This window comes from Schistocerca piceifrons, chromosome 4, assembly GCF_021461385.2.
Source record: "Schistocerca piceifrons isolate TAMUIC-IGC-003096 chromosome 4, iqSchPice1.1, whole genome shotgun sequence".
Taxonomy (NCBI): Eukaryota; Metazoa; Arthropoda; class Insecta; order Orthoptera; family Acrididae; genus Schistocerca; species Schistocerca piceifrons.
Genome location: NC_060141.1, coordinates 347,281,538 through 347,296,741, shown reverse-complemented (window position 1 = coordinate 347,296,741; position 15,204 = coordinate 347,281,538). Strand labels below are relative to the sequence as shown.

Below are 15,204 nucleotides of genomic sequence, written 5' to 3'. Positions count from 1 at the left end.
ATGGGCAGCAATGCTGGCTGTGACTGTGGTATCCAGTCGATCGTACAGATGGTGAATGCTATCCTCGGATACGTTATGCCCAGCCTTCTCGACTTGTTCATGTAGTTCTGTAAGAATTGTTGGCTGACGAGTCGCACGAATCATTTCTCATCCCATTACATTACTGATAACAAACAGACCCGAACTTTTCGACTCTGTATGTACAGAACAGGGAATCAGTGATCATAAGGCCGTTGCAGCATCCCTGAATATGGAAGTTAGTAGGAATATAAAAAAAGGGAGGAAGGTTTATCTGTTTAGCAAGAGTAAACGAAGGCAGATTTCAGACTACCTAACAGATCAAAACGAAAATTTCTGTTCCGACACTGAGAATGTTGAGTGTTTATGGAAAAAGTTCAAGGCAATCGTAAAATGCGTTTTAGACAGGTACGTGCAGAGTAAAACTGTGAGGGACGGGAAAAACCCACCGTGGTACAACAACAAAGTTAGGTAACTACTGCGAAAGCAAAGAGAGCTTCACTCTAAGTTTAAACGCAACCAAAACCTCTCAGACAAACAGAAGATAAACGATGTCAAAGTTAGCGTAAGGAGGGCTATGCGTGAAGCGTTCAGTGAATTCGAAACCAAAATTCTATGTACCGACTTGACAGAAAATCCTAGGAAGTTCCGGTCTTACGTTAAATCAGTAAGTGGCTCGAAACAGCATATCCAGACACTCCGGGATGATGATGGCATTGAAACAGAGGATGACACGCGTAAAGCTGAAATACTAAACACCTTTTTCCAAAGCTGTTTCACAGAGGAAGACGGCACTGCAGTTCCTTCTCTAAATCCTCGCACAAACGAAAAAATGGCTGACATCGAAATAAGTGCCCAAGGAATAGAAAAGCAACTGGAATCACTCAACAGAGGAAAGTCCACTGGACCTGACGGGATACCAATTCGACTCTACACAGAGTACGCGAAAGAACTTGCCCCCCTTCTAACAGCCGTGTACCGCGAGTCTCTAGAGGAACGGAAGGTTCCAAATGATTGGAAAAGAGTACAGGTAGTCCCAGTCTTCAAGAAGGGTCGTCGAGCAGATGCGCAAAACTATAGACCTATATCTCTGACGTCGATCTGTTGTAGAATTTTAGAACACGTTTTTTGCTCGCGTATCATGTCGTTTCTGGAAACCCAGAATCTACTCTGTGGGAATCAACATGGATTCCGGAAACAGCGATCGTGTGAGACCCAACTCGCTGTATTTGTTCATGAGACCCAGAAAATATTAGATACAGGCTCCCAGGTAGATGCTATTTTTCTTGACTTCCGGAAGGCCTTCGATACAGTTCCGCACTGTCGCCTGATAAACAAAGTAAGAGCCTACGAAATATCAGACCAGCTGTGTGGCTGGATTAAAGAGTTTTTAGCAAACAGAACACAGCATGTTGTTATCAATGGAGAGACGTCTGCAGACGGTAAAGTAACCTCTGGCGTGCCACAGGGGAGTGTTATGGGACCATTGCTTTTCACAATATATATAAATGACCTAGTAGATAGTGTCGGAAGTCCCATGCGGCTTTTCGCGGATGATGCTGTAGTATACAGAGAAGTTGCAGCATTAGAAAATTGTAGCGAAATGCAGGAAGGTCTGCAGCGGATAGGCACTTGGTGCAGGGAGTGGCAACTGACCCTTAACATAGACAAATGTAATGTATTGCGAATACATAGAAAGAAGGATCCTTTATTGTATTATTATACGAGTATGATAGCGGAACAAACACTGGTAGCAGTTACTTCTGTAAAATATCTGGGAGTATGCGTGCGGAACGATTTGAAGTGGAATGATCATATAAAATTAATTGTTGGTAAGGCGGGTACCAGGTTGAGATTCATTGGGAGAGTCCTTAGAAAATGTAGTCCATCAACAAAGGAGGTGGCTTACAAAACACTCGTTCGACCTATACTTGAGTATTGCTCATCAGTGTGGGATCCGTACCAGATCGGGGTGACGGAGGAGATAGAGAAGATCCAAAGACGAGCGGCGCGTTTCGTCACAGGGTTATTTGGTAACCGTGATAGCGTTACGGAGATGTTTAACAAACTCAAGTGGCAGACTCTGCAAGAGAGGCGCTCTGCATCGCGGTGTAGCTTGCTCGCCAGGTTTCGAGAGGTGCGTTTCTGGATGAGGTATCGAATATATTGCTTCCCCCTACTTATACCTCCCGAGGACATCACGAATGTAAAATTAGAGAGATTAGAGCGCGCACGGAGGCTTTCAGACAGTCGTTCTTCCCGCGAACCATACGCGACTGGAACAGGAAAGGGAGGTAATGACAGTGGCACATAAAGTGCCCTCCGCCACACACCGTTGGGTGGCTTGCGGAGTATAAATGTAGATGTAGATGTAGATGTAGATGTAGACATCCGACACGTGCTCGATTGGAGACAAGTTCGGGGACTGTGCCTGATAGGGAAGTTGCTGCACGCCTTGTAGAACATGTCGAGTTTTACGGGCACCGTGTGGGGCGAGCATTATCTTGTAGGAGCAAAACATCACCTTCCTGTTGCAGGAAAGGCTAAAGAAAGGGTCTAAGAACATGTTGCACGTACCAAGCGCTGGTCAGCGACCCGTCCAGAAACGCCAAAGTTGAACGATAGTTGTAGCTTATCGCACCACAGACCAAGAGCCTGGAGTGGGGCCGGCGTGTCTTGAACGAATGCACTCTACGAGACAGCGCTCACCAGGTCTATGTTATACGCGCAAACGACCATCACTTGCGTGCAGGCAGAATCTACTTTCATCGGTGAAGACCACGGCGCACCATTCCATCTTCCAGGTGATCCTCTGACGGCACCAGTCGAACCGTGCACGTCGATGCTGTGGCGTGAGTGGAAGAAAGGCTAGAGGTGTGCGTGCCCATAGCACTGCTAATAACCGGTTCGCAACAGTTCGTGTTGACACACCTGGGACGACAATCCCTCTTATCTTTACTGTGGTAGCTGTACGATCTGCCGCAGCTGCCCTTGTAATACGATGATCCTGGTGGGTGTCTGTGGTGCGTAGACGTACAGAACATTGTCTAAGGGTATGAGAACGCCCACGTGACCACTGATACCAGCATCTTGCACAGTTGACGCAGCACGTCCAATTCGTGTGGCAGTTTCCCGAAAGACCCATCCCGTCACTCGGAAGGCCACAATGTGACCCCTTTCAAACTCGCTCAGTTCGGCGTAGAAAGCACGAGCGCGTTTCCTTGGCATGGTCGGCTGCTTGCTTCATACGTTTGCACCACACTGAGCCATCTGGCCAATATCTGTCAGGTGGCATTGTTGTTATCGGATCAAAATCGACGTCTTCTTTCCAGGTGTACCTTTTTTTCTGCAGGAAATTTATTTGTCTGCTGACCATCCCATTCCGCACTACAGCAGTACAGCACACTTTTAGATAACAATTTCAGTTCAATAATGAAGTGGTGTATCGTGTGGTAATTCGTTTTCAGCAGCAGCGGAAATATTGCATGTGGGCCAGATGTCTTCTTTACTCGTCTGGATTGACGTGACGCAAGGGCAACATTTCCACTGCTGCTAAAAACAAATTACTACGCGATGCACGACTTCATCATTGGACTGCACTATTTTATTTTAGCTTCTGTAGCGGCAGCCTGTGGTATCATGACGCTGGTGTTGCAATGTGAACTATGAATGTAAACATATATCTGCAAGCAAACAAAAACTTAACAACGTAACTTAATTTTTTCGACGTAACAGTTAAAAGTCTTTTGAAACACATGTGGTTTCAAAGTGTATATACATCTGTTATATCAAAGGCATAAAGTGGAAGTGCCAATATTTACCATGAAATATAATATACATTTGTTGTTGTTGTTGTTGTTGTGGTGGTCTTCAGTCCAGAGACTGGTCTGATGCAGTTCCCCATGCTACTCTATCCTGTGCAAGGTTCTTCATCAAAAAAATGGTTCGAACGGCTCTGAGCACTATGCGACTTAACTTCTAAGGTCATCAGTCGCCTAGAACTTAGAACTAATTAAACCTAACTAACCTAAGGACATCACACACATCCATATCCGAGGCAGGATTCCAGCCTGTCACCGTAGCGGTCGCTCGGCTCCAGACTGTAGCGCCTACAACCGCACGGCCACTCCGGCCGGTAGTTCTTCATCTCCCAGTATCTACTGCAACCTACATCCTTCTGAATCTGTTTAGTGTATTCAGCTCTTGGTCTCCCTCTACGATTTTTACCCTCCGTGCTGCCCTCCAATACTAAATTGGTGATCCCTTGATGCCTCCGGATATGTCTTACCAACCGATCCCTTCTTCTAGTCAAATTGTGCCACAAATTTCTCTTCTTCCCAATTCTATTCAATACCTCCCAATTAATTATGTGATCTACCCATCTAATCTTCAGCGTTCTTCTGTAGCACCACATTTCGAAAGCTTCTATTCTCTTTTTCTCTAAACTATTTATCGCCCACGTTTCACTTCCATACATGGTACGCTCCATACAAATACTTTCAGAAAAGACTTCCTGACACTTAAATCTATACTCGATGTTAACAAATTTCTCTTTTTCAGAAACGCTTTCCTTGCCATTGCCAATCTACGTTTTATATCCTCTCTGCTTCGACCATCATCAGTTATTAAATAGCAAAACTCATTTACTACATTAACCGTCTCATTTCCTAATCTGATACCCTCAGCATCACCCGACTTAATTCGACCACATACCACTATCCTGGTTTTGCTTTTGTTAGTGTTCATCTTATATCCTCCTTTCAAGACACTGTCCATTCCGTTGAGCTGCTCTTCCAGGTCCTTCGCTGTCTCTGACAGAATTACAATGCCATCAGCGAACCTCAAAGTTTTTATTTCTTCTCCATGGATTTTAATTCCTACTCCAAATTTTTCTTTTGTTTTGTTTACTGCTTGCTCAATATACAGATGGAGTAACATCGGAGATAGGCTACAACCCTGTCTCACTCCATTCCCAACCACTGCTTACAGTTAAAGCGTAAAAAATCGAGATGTATTTGAAAAAATCTGATGAATGTAGTGCGGAAAAGACATGAATACTCTAGCTATAAGTCTATAATACTCTACAAAGCATGTTTTGGATCTATGTAGTCTTGATCACATTATTTGTATTTTATTTAACCAGTGATTTCCAACGTCGAGCACTGAGACATGTAATTCAATGTAAAACCACTGGTAGAGGTTATTATCCTACACCCTATAAAGGAACAGTCACGGTGTTCAGTTGCATCCATTACGGATAAAATTCGATTAATTTAAAAACATATTAATCTGGTTCAGGCTGGTAATAAATACTGTGTTTTAACAAACTTACTGTGGATCATACAATGTGGTGCCGTTAATAGCGTCGTTAAAACCACATGTATCATAACACGCTTTCTCAAGTTCCAGCACACGCGTATCAGTTTTACGTTGTTGTTGTTGCTGTCTTCAGTCCGATGACGGGGGTGCTGCAGCTCTCAGTCCATGTCAATTCTTGAACATCTATTCATCTCTACATCACTGCTGCAATCTGCATTTATTTATACCTGTTTACTGTAGACAATCCTTTGTCTACCTTCACAATTTTAGGCTCCTTCACTCCATGCTAACGTCAATCAGCAAAATGACGATTCCTTGAAGCCTCAAGAATATTGGCCTCTCAAACGATTCCTTCTTTTAGTCAGCTTGTTCTAAAATTTGTTTCCTCCAAATCGATTCATTAGTCATCCACTAGTTGTTCTATCTGTCGACGTAACCTTCAGCGTTCTTATGATGCAAAACATTTCAAAAGCATCTATGCCCTTCTCGTCTGAACTGCTTATAGCCCACGTTTCAGTTCCGTAAAATGCTACGCTCCTGACAAATTCTTTCAGAAAAGAGTTTCTAACACTGAAATTTACAGTCGACGTTAGCAAATTTCTGGACCTCAGAAACACTTGTCTTGCCGTTGTCAGTCTGCATTACATGTCCTCTCTACTTCGCCCATCATCAGATATTTTGCTCCCCAATTGTTTGTTATGTCTAATTTTCTAATCTAGTTCGCTCAGTTTCACCTGATTTAATTTGACTACACTCCATTACCTGTTTCTACTTTTGTTGACGTTCATCTTATAATGTCTTTTAGTGTCACTATCCATCCCGTGAAACTGATTTTCAAGTCCTTCGCAGTCTCTGACAGGACTACAGTAAACATCAGTTTTTTACTTCTTTTCCACGATATTTAATTTCTATTCAAAAATTTCGCTTTGGTTTCCTTCACAACTTGCTCGATGTACACGTTCAATAACATCGGGGTAGACTACAATATTGTCTCCCTCCCTTGCCAACTACTGTTTCCTTTCGTGTGTTACGACTCTTATGTCTACAGTCTGGTTTCTACACAAGCTGTAAATAATTTTTCATTGTCTCCATTTTGTCCCCTCTACCGTCAAAATTTCAAAGAATGTTGTTCTGTCAGTGCTGTCAGAAGCTTTCAACAGATCTGCATATGCTAAAAATGGCTTTTTTATGCTATATCTCGAAATAGGCTGAGTATTGCAACAAGTAGTTCTATATTTTTCCAAACTGATCTTCGCCGAGTTCAGCCTCTGTCAGTACTTCCATTCTGCTGTAAATAATTCGTGCCAGTATTTTCCAACAATGACTTATTAGACTAATAGGTCGGTATTATTTACTTCTGTGACCACTTGCGTTTGTTGTAATTAGTATATTCTTCTTGAATCATGAATCTACTTCGCCTGTCTCAGATGTATATGAAGACGGTATCTGTTCTATCGGATATGTCCGAAAGCAGAGATACCATCGGTGACCATGCAGCTCGTTAGAATGAAATTACAATGAAATGAATACCCCTACTTGCATACAGGCGTTGTATAAGTCAACGGGAACAATTGAAAATATGTGCCCCGACTGGGATTCGAACCTGGATCTCCTGTTTACATGGCAGACGCTCTATCCATCTGAGCCTCCGAGGACATAGAGGATAGTGCAACTGCAGGGACCTATCTCTGGCACGCTTCCCGTGAGACCCACATTCACAACTTATTGTTCCGCACTATATTTATAGTGCCACTGCCCACTATACTCATTACTCGCGACTTGTTGCCAGTTCCCGTACCTGTGCATTGGCACAGAAGAATATGGTCAAATGGCCGGTGAGCCTTATATATGTGTGTGTGTGTGTGTGTGTGTGTGTGTGTGTGTGTGTGTGTGTGTGTGTGTGTGAAGATGGTACGGACAATGAGTTAGGAATGTGGGTCTCACGGGAGGCCTGTGCCAGAGATAAGTCCCTGCAGTCGCACTATCCTCTGTGTCTTCGTTAGCTCAGATGGATAGAGTGTCTGCCATGTAACTAGGATATCCCGGGTCCGAGTCCTGGTCGGGGGACACATTTTCAACTGTCCACGTTGACTTATACCGACGCCTGTATGCAGCTAGGGGTGTTCATTTCATTGTAATGTGTCAGATGTGTTGCACGTCGGGTGGAACAATTTTCTTAGGCCGCCTCTCCCAAACACCTCAGCAATTATGAGCGAATATTGTGTTCTTCAGGGGACTTATTTCGACTTAGTTCTTTCCGTAATCTGTCAAATTTTTCTTGCAGTATCATCTCCCTCAATTCATCTTCGTTTATTTTCTCTTACCTTTCAATGATTTTGTCTAGAAGTTCTTCTACCTCCCATAGCCCTTAGTGTTATACAAAGAGTAATAAATAAATTATAACTCAACTGGTGTACAAAACTTTCGCATGATGTGTAACTGCCAGGTAACATAACTCGAAATTTAGACGATACGTAGAAATAACTGCTACAATATAGCACGGAAGGTAAGTGAAATACATACGCAATGGGACGAACAAGAATGGCACTGAAGCTACCCCTATTTAGGAGGGCCTCCTGGACGTTATAGAAGACAGGATATGGTTCTTAATAGGGTGTGTGGTCACCACGGACGACAGTGCTCCCATGCTGGCCACAATGTTTGTATGGAGTTTCGGTAGTAGGACGTTCCTGCACAAGTGCAGTAGACAACTGTTGGACGATCGTTGGTGCATGTACACTGGCTGCAGTACGCCGCCCCAAAGCAACCCTCATGTGCCCTATGTGGGGAACGGGCAGACCAGTCCATCTGCCGAATATTCTTCCATTTGTAAGAGCTCCTGATTCCGTCAATAGTTGTTTAATCCCTGATGTGAAACTCACAACAACAACTTTTACTTTCAATATATGTAGTTCCCCTCTCATTAGTTCCCTATCCTTTTGCGGTTTCTGCAGGTTTCATCTGCAGTTCACAAGCAATAAATTATGGTCGGAGTCCACACTTGCCCCTGGAAATGCCTTACAATTTAAAACTTTTTGTTTATATCTCTGTCTCAACATTATATGACCAACCGACACCATCCATTTTCTTCCACCTATGCAACGTTTTTTCAAGAGACTTCAAAAACGTGTTTCCGGTGATTAAATGTACTCTTTGTAAAGTTCTAACTGGTGGATTGTCGATTAATTCCTTTCCCACAGTCCCCGTTCTCAAACTATGTCTCATCATTTTCACATAGCCGAATCCCAGATCCCCCGTCACAATTCAATTTTCATCTCTCATTAATGAAGTGAATAACATTACCTATTCTTTCAGCGATCCGTTGTCCGGGGGTACCGTGTTTGACTGCTAATCGAAGCGTTCTCTGTCCCGGGTTCTGGCCCAGCCACTGCTCAAATTTTAAATAAAAGTTGTGGCCGCCTGGCTATCGGGAGATGAATATTTCATACCGTGATATTGTCAAACTTTGCACTTTCCCGATTCGTGACGCGCAACAGCATTAAGTTAGGTTCAGGTGCGATCACCAGCGTTAGAGGTGGAAAATAAATCCCCAGTGAAAGCACAATGGTCCATTAAACGACGGCCCTCATTAATAATCTTTTTCATCTGACTGCGTACATTTTATTTCATTCCTACACACGAACCTAAAAATGAAAATTATCTGAGAGGTTGTATGCAAAGAATAATCGACTCTCACTTCTTTTCGTCATTATTTTCAAATTAAATAAAACAGTTCAACCTATTAAATTTAAAAATCATCTGTCACACTGAATTACGCTATCACTTCAGTAACACGAAACTACCAGTCACGAGAGTATAGATGTTGTAACACTTCAGAAGTATATTTTCAAATAAACTTTACACACACTTAAGACATCGAGGAATAATTTCCATCACACTAGAAGCAGCGGCAGAGGCAGAATGTAGAAACCGTATGGGAAGACAGAGGTTGGAATACATCTAACAAATAACTGAGCACGTATGACACAAGTGCTACTCTGAGATAAAAAGGTTGGCGCAGGTGAGGATTTCGTAGCAGGCCGCAACGAACAAGTCAGAAGACTAATAACTCGAGAAGAAAATTCCTCCAATCTCTTTATGATCTGCGGACCTAGTAGGTACATACTCGTATTCTTGCACTTCTGTGGTGCTTCTAGGCTCACTGTTTATCTCGGCTATGATAATGTGATCACTGTGTTGTTCGTAACAGTTCGCCTACATTCTTATCTTCTTAATCATTATTGGAACTACTCCTGCTTTACATCTGTTTGATCCTGAATTGATAAGCATGTACTTCCTTAACCTATCTGCTTTTGGTGTAAGGGAACCCGTTACTTTCTCTATTCCTCTATATAACTTTAGATCTCTATCTCTCTCTTTTCTATAACGACTATAAACAGACTTCTATCTCGTTACTTCACTCCTCACTTTATATCTACAGTAATTTAGTCGTCATTCTTCTTTGTAGAAGTGCTATCTGTCTATCGTTATATATCTTTCTCCTCCTTCATCCTTCATACTTTATTGAAAGCGATATTGATTTTAATTCATCTTTTTTCGTAAATTTGTTAAAGGTTTATAAACATTGTAATACTTTTGTAATGCAACGCTAAACCACGTATGCAGCATGTGATAGCAAAGATCTGGTCTGCCTCCTCTTGGCTAGGGCCGGGTAACGGTGCAGTCACTCACAAACTAAATTCTTGGGACTGCAACGGCTAAGAGACCATGACTTGGTGCACATATACTGAATTCAGTAGGTTAACAATCCACCTTAGTTGACAGGGCGGTGGGTTTGACATGTGGTTAAATGACAAAAAAAAAAAAAAAAAAAAAAAAAAGGAAAAACCTGTCCTTCATGCCATCTCGCTTCGCTAATTCCCGCCATATGTAACTCCCTTTTCAAGTTCTTTAAACTACCTACCTGTTTAAGGCATATAATGTTTCACGCTGTAAGCCATAAAATGACAGATATTTTTTCTCTGATGACGATAAACTCCGATGTGGCCCCCTCCCCCTCCATGAGATCCAAATAGAGGACTGTTTTACCTCCGGAATATTTTACTCAGGAGGATGCCATCATCATTAAACCATACAGCAGAGCTGCATGTCCTCAGGAAATGTAGTGACCGCAGTTTCCCCTTGCCTTTAGTCGTTCGTAGTGCCAACAAAGCAGAGTCACGTTCGCTAATATTACAATTCCAGATCAGTCATCCATCCAGATTATTGCCCCTGCAAATACGGAAAGGCTGGCGACAATAAGATTGCTAGTGACTACGCTGTTACTTGGAATGGAAAAAGATAGAGAGGGAAACCGGTCGTGTTGTTTTCATAGGAATTTTTTCGGCATTTGCCTGAAGCGATGTAGGAAAAACATGGAAGTATATATGGACGGCCGAATGGTGGTTCGAACAACAAACTTTTATTAAGCAGAGCTGAGTATTTAGTCATCTCTCCACCTGTCGCTCTATTGCTTATTTTTCCTGTTGCTTGCTAACTCTCAACTCTTCCTTCACTTTCTCCCTTAACCATGTTTCTCTCTCGTTCTCTCCCTTCCTCTCGTACTCGCTCTTTTCTCTCCGTTACTCTTTCTCTCCGCTCCCTCATTCCTCTTTGTCCGATCTTCATCGCACCTATTCTACTCCCACTCCCTCAATATTTTCTTTCCCCGTCTCTCTATCTCTCTCTCTCTCTCTCTCTCTCTCTGAATTTCTCCTTCAATTGTATATCTTAGAAATACTTTCAGTATTTGCTTGTTTTTCATTCTCAACATGCAATATGTATCGATACTTATTAAACGGAAAAAGTAGCACATAAAAGTGAAGGAAGCAATATTTATGAGAATAGTCACAAACTTCTCATGAACTAACACCTAATGTTGGGCACATCTATGAATATTAACGTGTACCCTTACGCTCTCCATCAATGTTTGTGTAACTGCTACGACTATATTGACAAAGAAGCAAAAAAATACACTCCTGCAGAGCCAGGTCTTATTTGCACACAGCACTCACACTCCAGCGATAAATATATTTCTGTTTTGCCTCTCATTGTAGCGATAATGGATGGCTCAGCAGCGAGAACGAAGTGCTCTCAGTTAGCAAGAAGGGTAAACACGTCAGAAAGCGATCGGCTGCATTTATTCTGGGCAGACAACGCTCATTGCGGTATCTCTAATGTGTTTGTACTGCTATGTAAACGATGTTCCCACCGCGATCAGAGAGCTTACGAATTAACCTATTCCCCTCATGAGAAATCCACTGAAAATGACGTCGGTTCTACATGTGTGCAGACCTGTGACTATAGTTACCACCTTCCGAGAACTCGGCGTAGGGCTGACAAAAGTTTGGTAGTCAATACCTGTAGAATTTGTTAATATACACTCTAAAAAAAAAAAAAGAAAAGAAAGGCACACCTCAAAGGAATTATCTCAATGAGGTGGAAACCGGTAAATGTGATGTACATGAACAGACAAATAAATGATTACAGTTACAGACAATTTGGATTATTTATTTACGAGAAATAGCTTCACAAACTGAGAAAGACAACAACACATTGGGTGAAAAATGGTTCAAATGGCTCTGAGCACTAAGGGACTTAGCATCTGAGGTCGTCAGTCCCCTAGAACTTACAACTACTTAAGGCTAACTAACCTAAGTACGTCACACACATCGATGCCCGAGGCAGGATTCAAACCTGCGACCGTAGCAGTCGCGCTGTTCCGGACTGAAGCGCCTAGAACCGCTCGGCCACCGCGGCCGGCATATAGGTCATCTCAGGACTATGCAAGCAGTTATTCGCCTTGGTACTGATTGAGGCAGTTGTTCGATATCCTCCTCAGGCATATCGTGCCAAATTCTAACCGACTGGCGCCTTATATCGTCAAAACCTCGAGATGGTTGGACGGCCCTAAGCATAATGTTCAAAATGTTCTCAACTGGGGAGAGACTCGGCTACCTTGCTCGCCCAGGCAGTGGTGTGGATTGACAAGACAGCCAATCCACTAGGAGGAAGCCGAAAGGCACGCGTTTAAGCTCACGCAGGCTGGCGTGAGGTCTGGAACAGGTCAGGGAAATGAGACTAGCAAAAATAGTACGTAGCTGCTGGAATACTTAACTTTAATCCATAATTGGTGAACATCGCCCTTGACGGTACATGTTTTACAGCATCAATAGTAACTGGTAATGGCGCCTTGCTAGGTCGTAGCAAATGACGTAGCTGAAGGCTATGCTAACTATCGTCTCGGCAAATGAGAGCGTAATTTGTCAGTGAACCATCGCTAACAAAGTCGGCTGTACAACTGGGGCGAGAGCTAGGAAGTGTCTCTAGACCTGCCGTGTGGCGGCGCTCGGTCTGCAATCACTGATAGTGGCGACACGCGGGTCCGACGTATACTAACGGACCGCGGCCGATTTAAAGGCTACCACCTAGCAAGTGTGGTGTCTGGCGGTGACACCACAGGCAGAGTTTGGCAAGCAGGAAACATGCAGCAGAAACTCTCGCCGTGTGCGAGTGGGCATTATCTTAATGAATTGTAGACCCAGGCTTGCTTGTTATGAAGGTCAACAAAACGGAGTGTAGAATATCGTAGACATACCGCTGTGCTGTAAGAGTGTCGCGGGTGACAACCAAAGGGGTCCTGCTATGAAATGAAATGGACCACTGATTGTCGGGCCGTATGGCGGGCAACAGTCAGATTGGTATCCCACCGGTGTCCGGAGCGTCTACGAGCACATCTTCGGCCTGAAATCTCATTGACTGGAATATCTGGAGTATAATTGTCTTCACTGATGAGGCCCACTTCGAACTGAACCCAGACGATCAGGGAAGCTATGTCTGGAGACACCGCAGACAGCCTGACTGTCGCGCACCATACGGCCCGACAACCATGAATGATGGTCTTCTTGTCATTTCACTTCGTAGCAGGAATCCTTTGGTCTTTATCAGCGGCACCCTTACAGAACAGAGGTACGTGGACGATATTCTGCTCCCCGTTTTGTTGTCCTTCATCGCAAGCTGTCTGGGGCTTACATTTCAACAGAATAATGCCTATCCGTACACAGCGAGAGTTTCTACTGCTTGTCCTCGCGGTGGCCAAACCCTACCTTGCTCAGTAAGGTCGCAAGATCTCTCACCAATTGTGAATATTTGGAACATTATGGGCAGGGCCCTCCAACTGTCTTGGGATTTTGACGATCTAACTTGTACATTGGACAGTTTGGCATGATATCTCTCAGGAGGGCATCCAACAACTCTATAAATCTATGCCAAGCCGAATAACTGCTTGCATCTGTGTCAAAGGCGGTCCAATGCATTATTGACTTGCTCAAAAATTGTCAATATTTTTCTCTTGAATGAATCATCCAGATTTCTTTTGAAATTGTAACAATTTGTTTGTCTACATGTACAGCACATCTACTGAGTTCCTCGCGATTCGGGTAACTCCTTCGTGATGCGTCTTCCTCAAGAGCCGAAACCAGAGACGGTATTGTTACCGGACGCTGCGGTCTGGAGCGAAATCAAGTTGTTACTCATCTCAGAAATGTTCCTGTGGGCTCAGCTCGGGATTCTTGGTGTGTCACTCCATTTCAGGAATATTATTGTGGTGCTTTTCTTTCCCTTTTTTCTCATAGTGTATAGCACTTCTAACAATTAAAAAACGTAAGTCGTATTGAAAATACATATAGAAAACTTTACTTTTGCCCTTCCGAGCTACAGAAATATTGTTTATATCTGGTCCATCGTCTATGCTATGACTGTAAACAGAGAAGTAAGGGACTATCATATGTAGAATATAATTTATTCCATTCCCTCGATGTTATGTTCTGATTAATATTAAAAGACTGTCCAAAGTTCCACTATGCTTTTTTCTGGCTCGAAAACGACGTGTTTCACCCGTCAGGGCATCGTCACGTCACCTTGCACGAGATAGCCTGATGTTGCCGTAACCACGCGAGACTCGTCGTTTTTGAGCAGATAACGAGCACTGTGCAACCTAGGACTGTCTTTAAATAATTACATGTAGAATAGGATATTACTGCTGGCGTAATTAATTAAGCATATTATCCATACTAATTGCTGCAGACACTGTTCTTCATCTGTTACGCAGCTGTGAAATACATTTGTCTGTGAAGCCACTGCTACCGCTGATTTTCCACATTTAAAAATACTTTACTTGTTCTTCACCGCGCCAGTTACAGGCAACAGAGAATTGAAACAAATGCATTCCGCAAGCCGTTATGAGACAGGTGAATTGATGCAATCCCTATTATTATTACATGAGTCCTTCATTAACTTGAGCTACATTATATTTACCGACCGGCCGACATGTCATCCTCAGCCCACACGCGCCACTGGATGCGGATACGGAGGGGCATGTGGTCAGCACACCGCTCTCCCGGCCGTACGTCAGTTTACGAGACCGGAGCCGCTACTTTATAATCAAGAAGTTCCTCAGTTTGCCCCACAAGGGCTAAGTGCACCCCGCTTGCTAACAGCGCTCGGCAGACCGGATGGTCACCCATCCAAGTGCTAGCTCGGCCCGACAGCGCTTAACTTCGGTGATCTGACGGGAACCGGTGTTACCACTGCGGCAAGGCCGTTGGCCCGGACACCTAATAGTGGAAATTAATATGTGTCGTGCTCACTCTGCTCCTTCATCAGCCCTTCAATTCTAGTGCTGACTTTTTGAAGGACATCACCTTTACGCCAGTGACTGTTATAGGTTGCCGGCCGAAGTGGCCGTGCGGTTAAAGGCGCTGCAGTCTGGAACCGCAGGACCGCTACGGTCGCAGGTTGGAATCCTGCCTCGGGCATGGATGTTTGTGATGTCCTTAGGTTAGTTAGGTTTAACTAGTTCTAAGTTCT

General features: G+C 43.6%; 1 pseudogene; it reads right to left on the bottom strand.

Annotated features, from left to right (window-relative positions):
* Positions 1-14,825: 14,825 nt before the first annotated feature.
* On the bottom strand, positions 14,826-14,943 carry LOC124797032 (annotated as a pseudogene).
* Between the last annotated feature and the right edge of the window lie 261 nt (positions 14,944-15,204).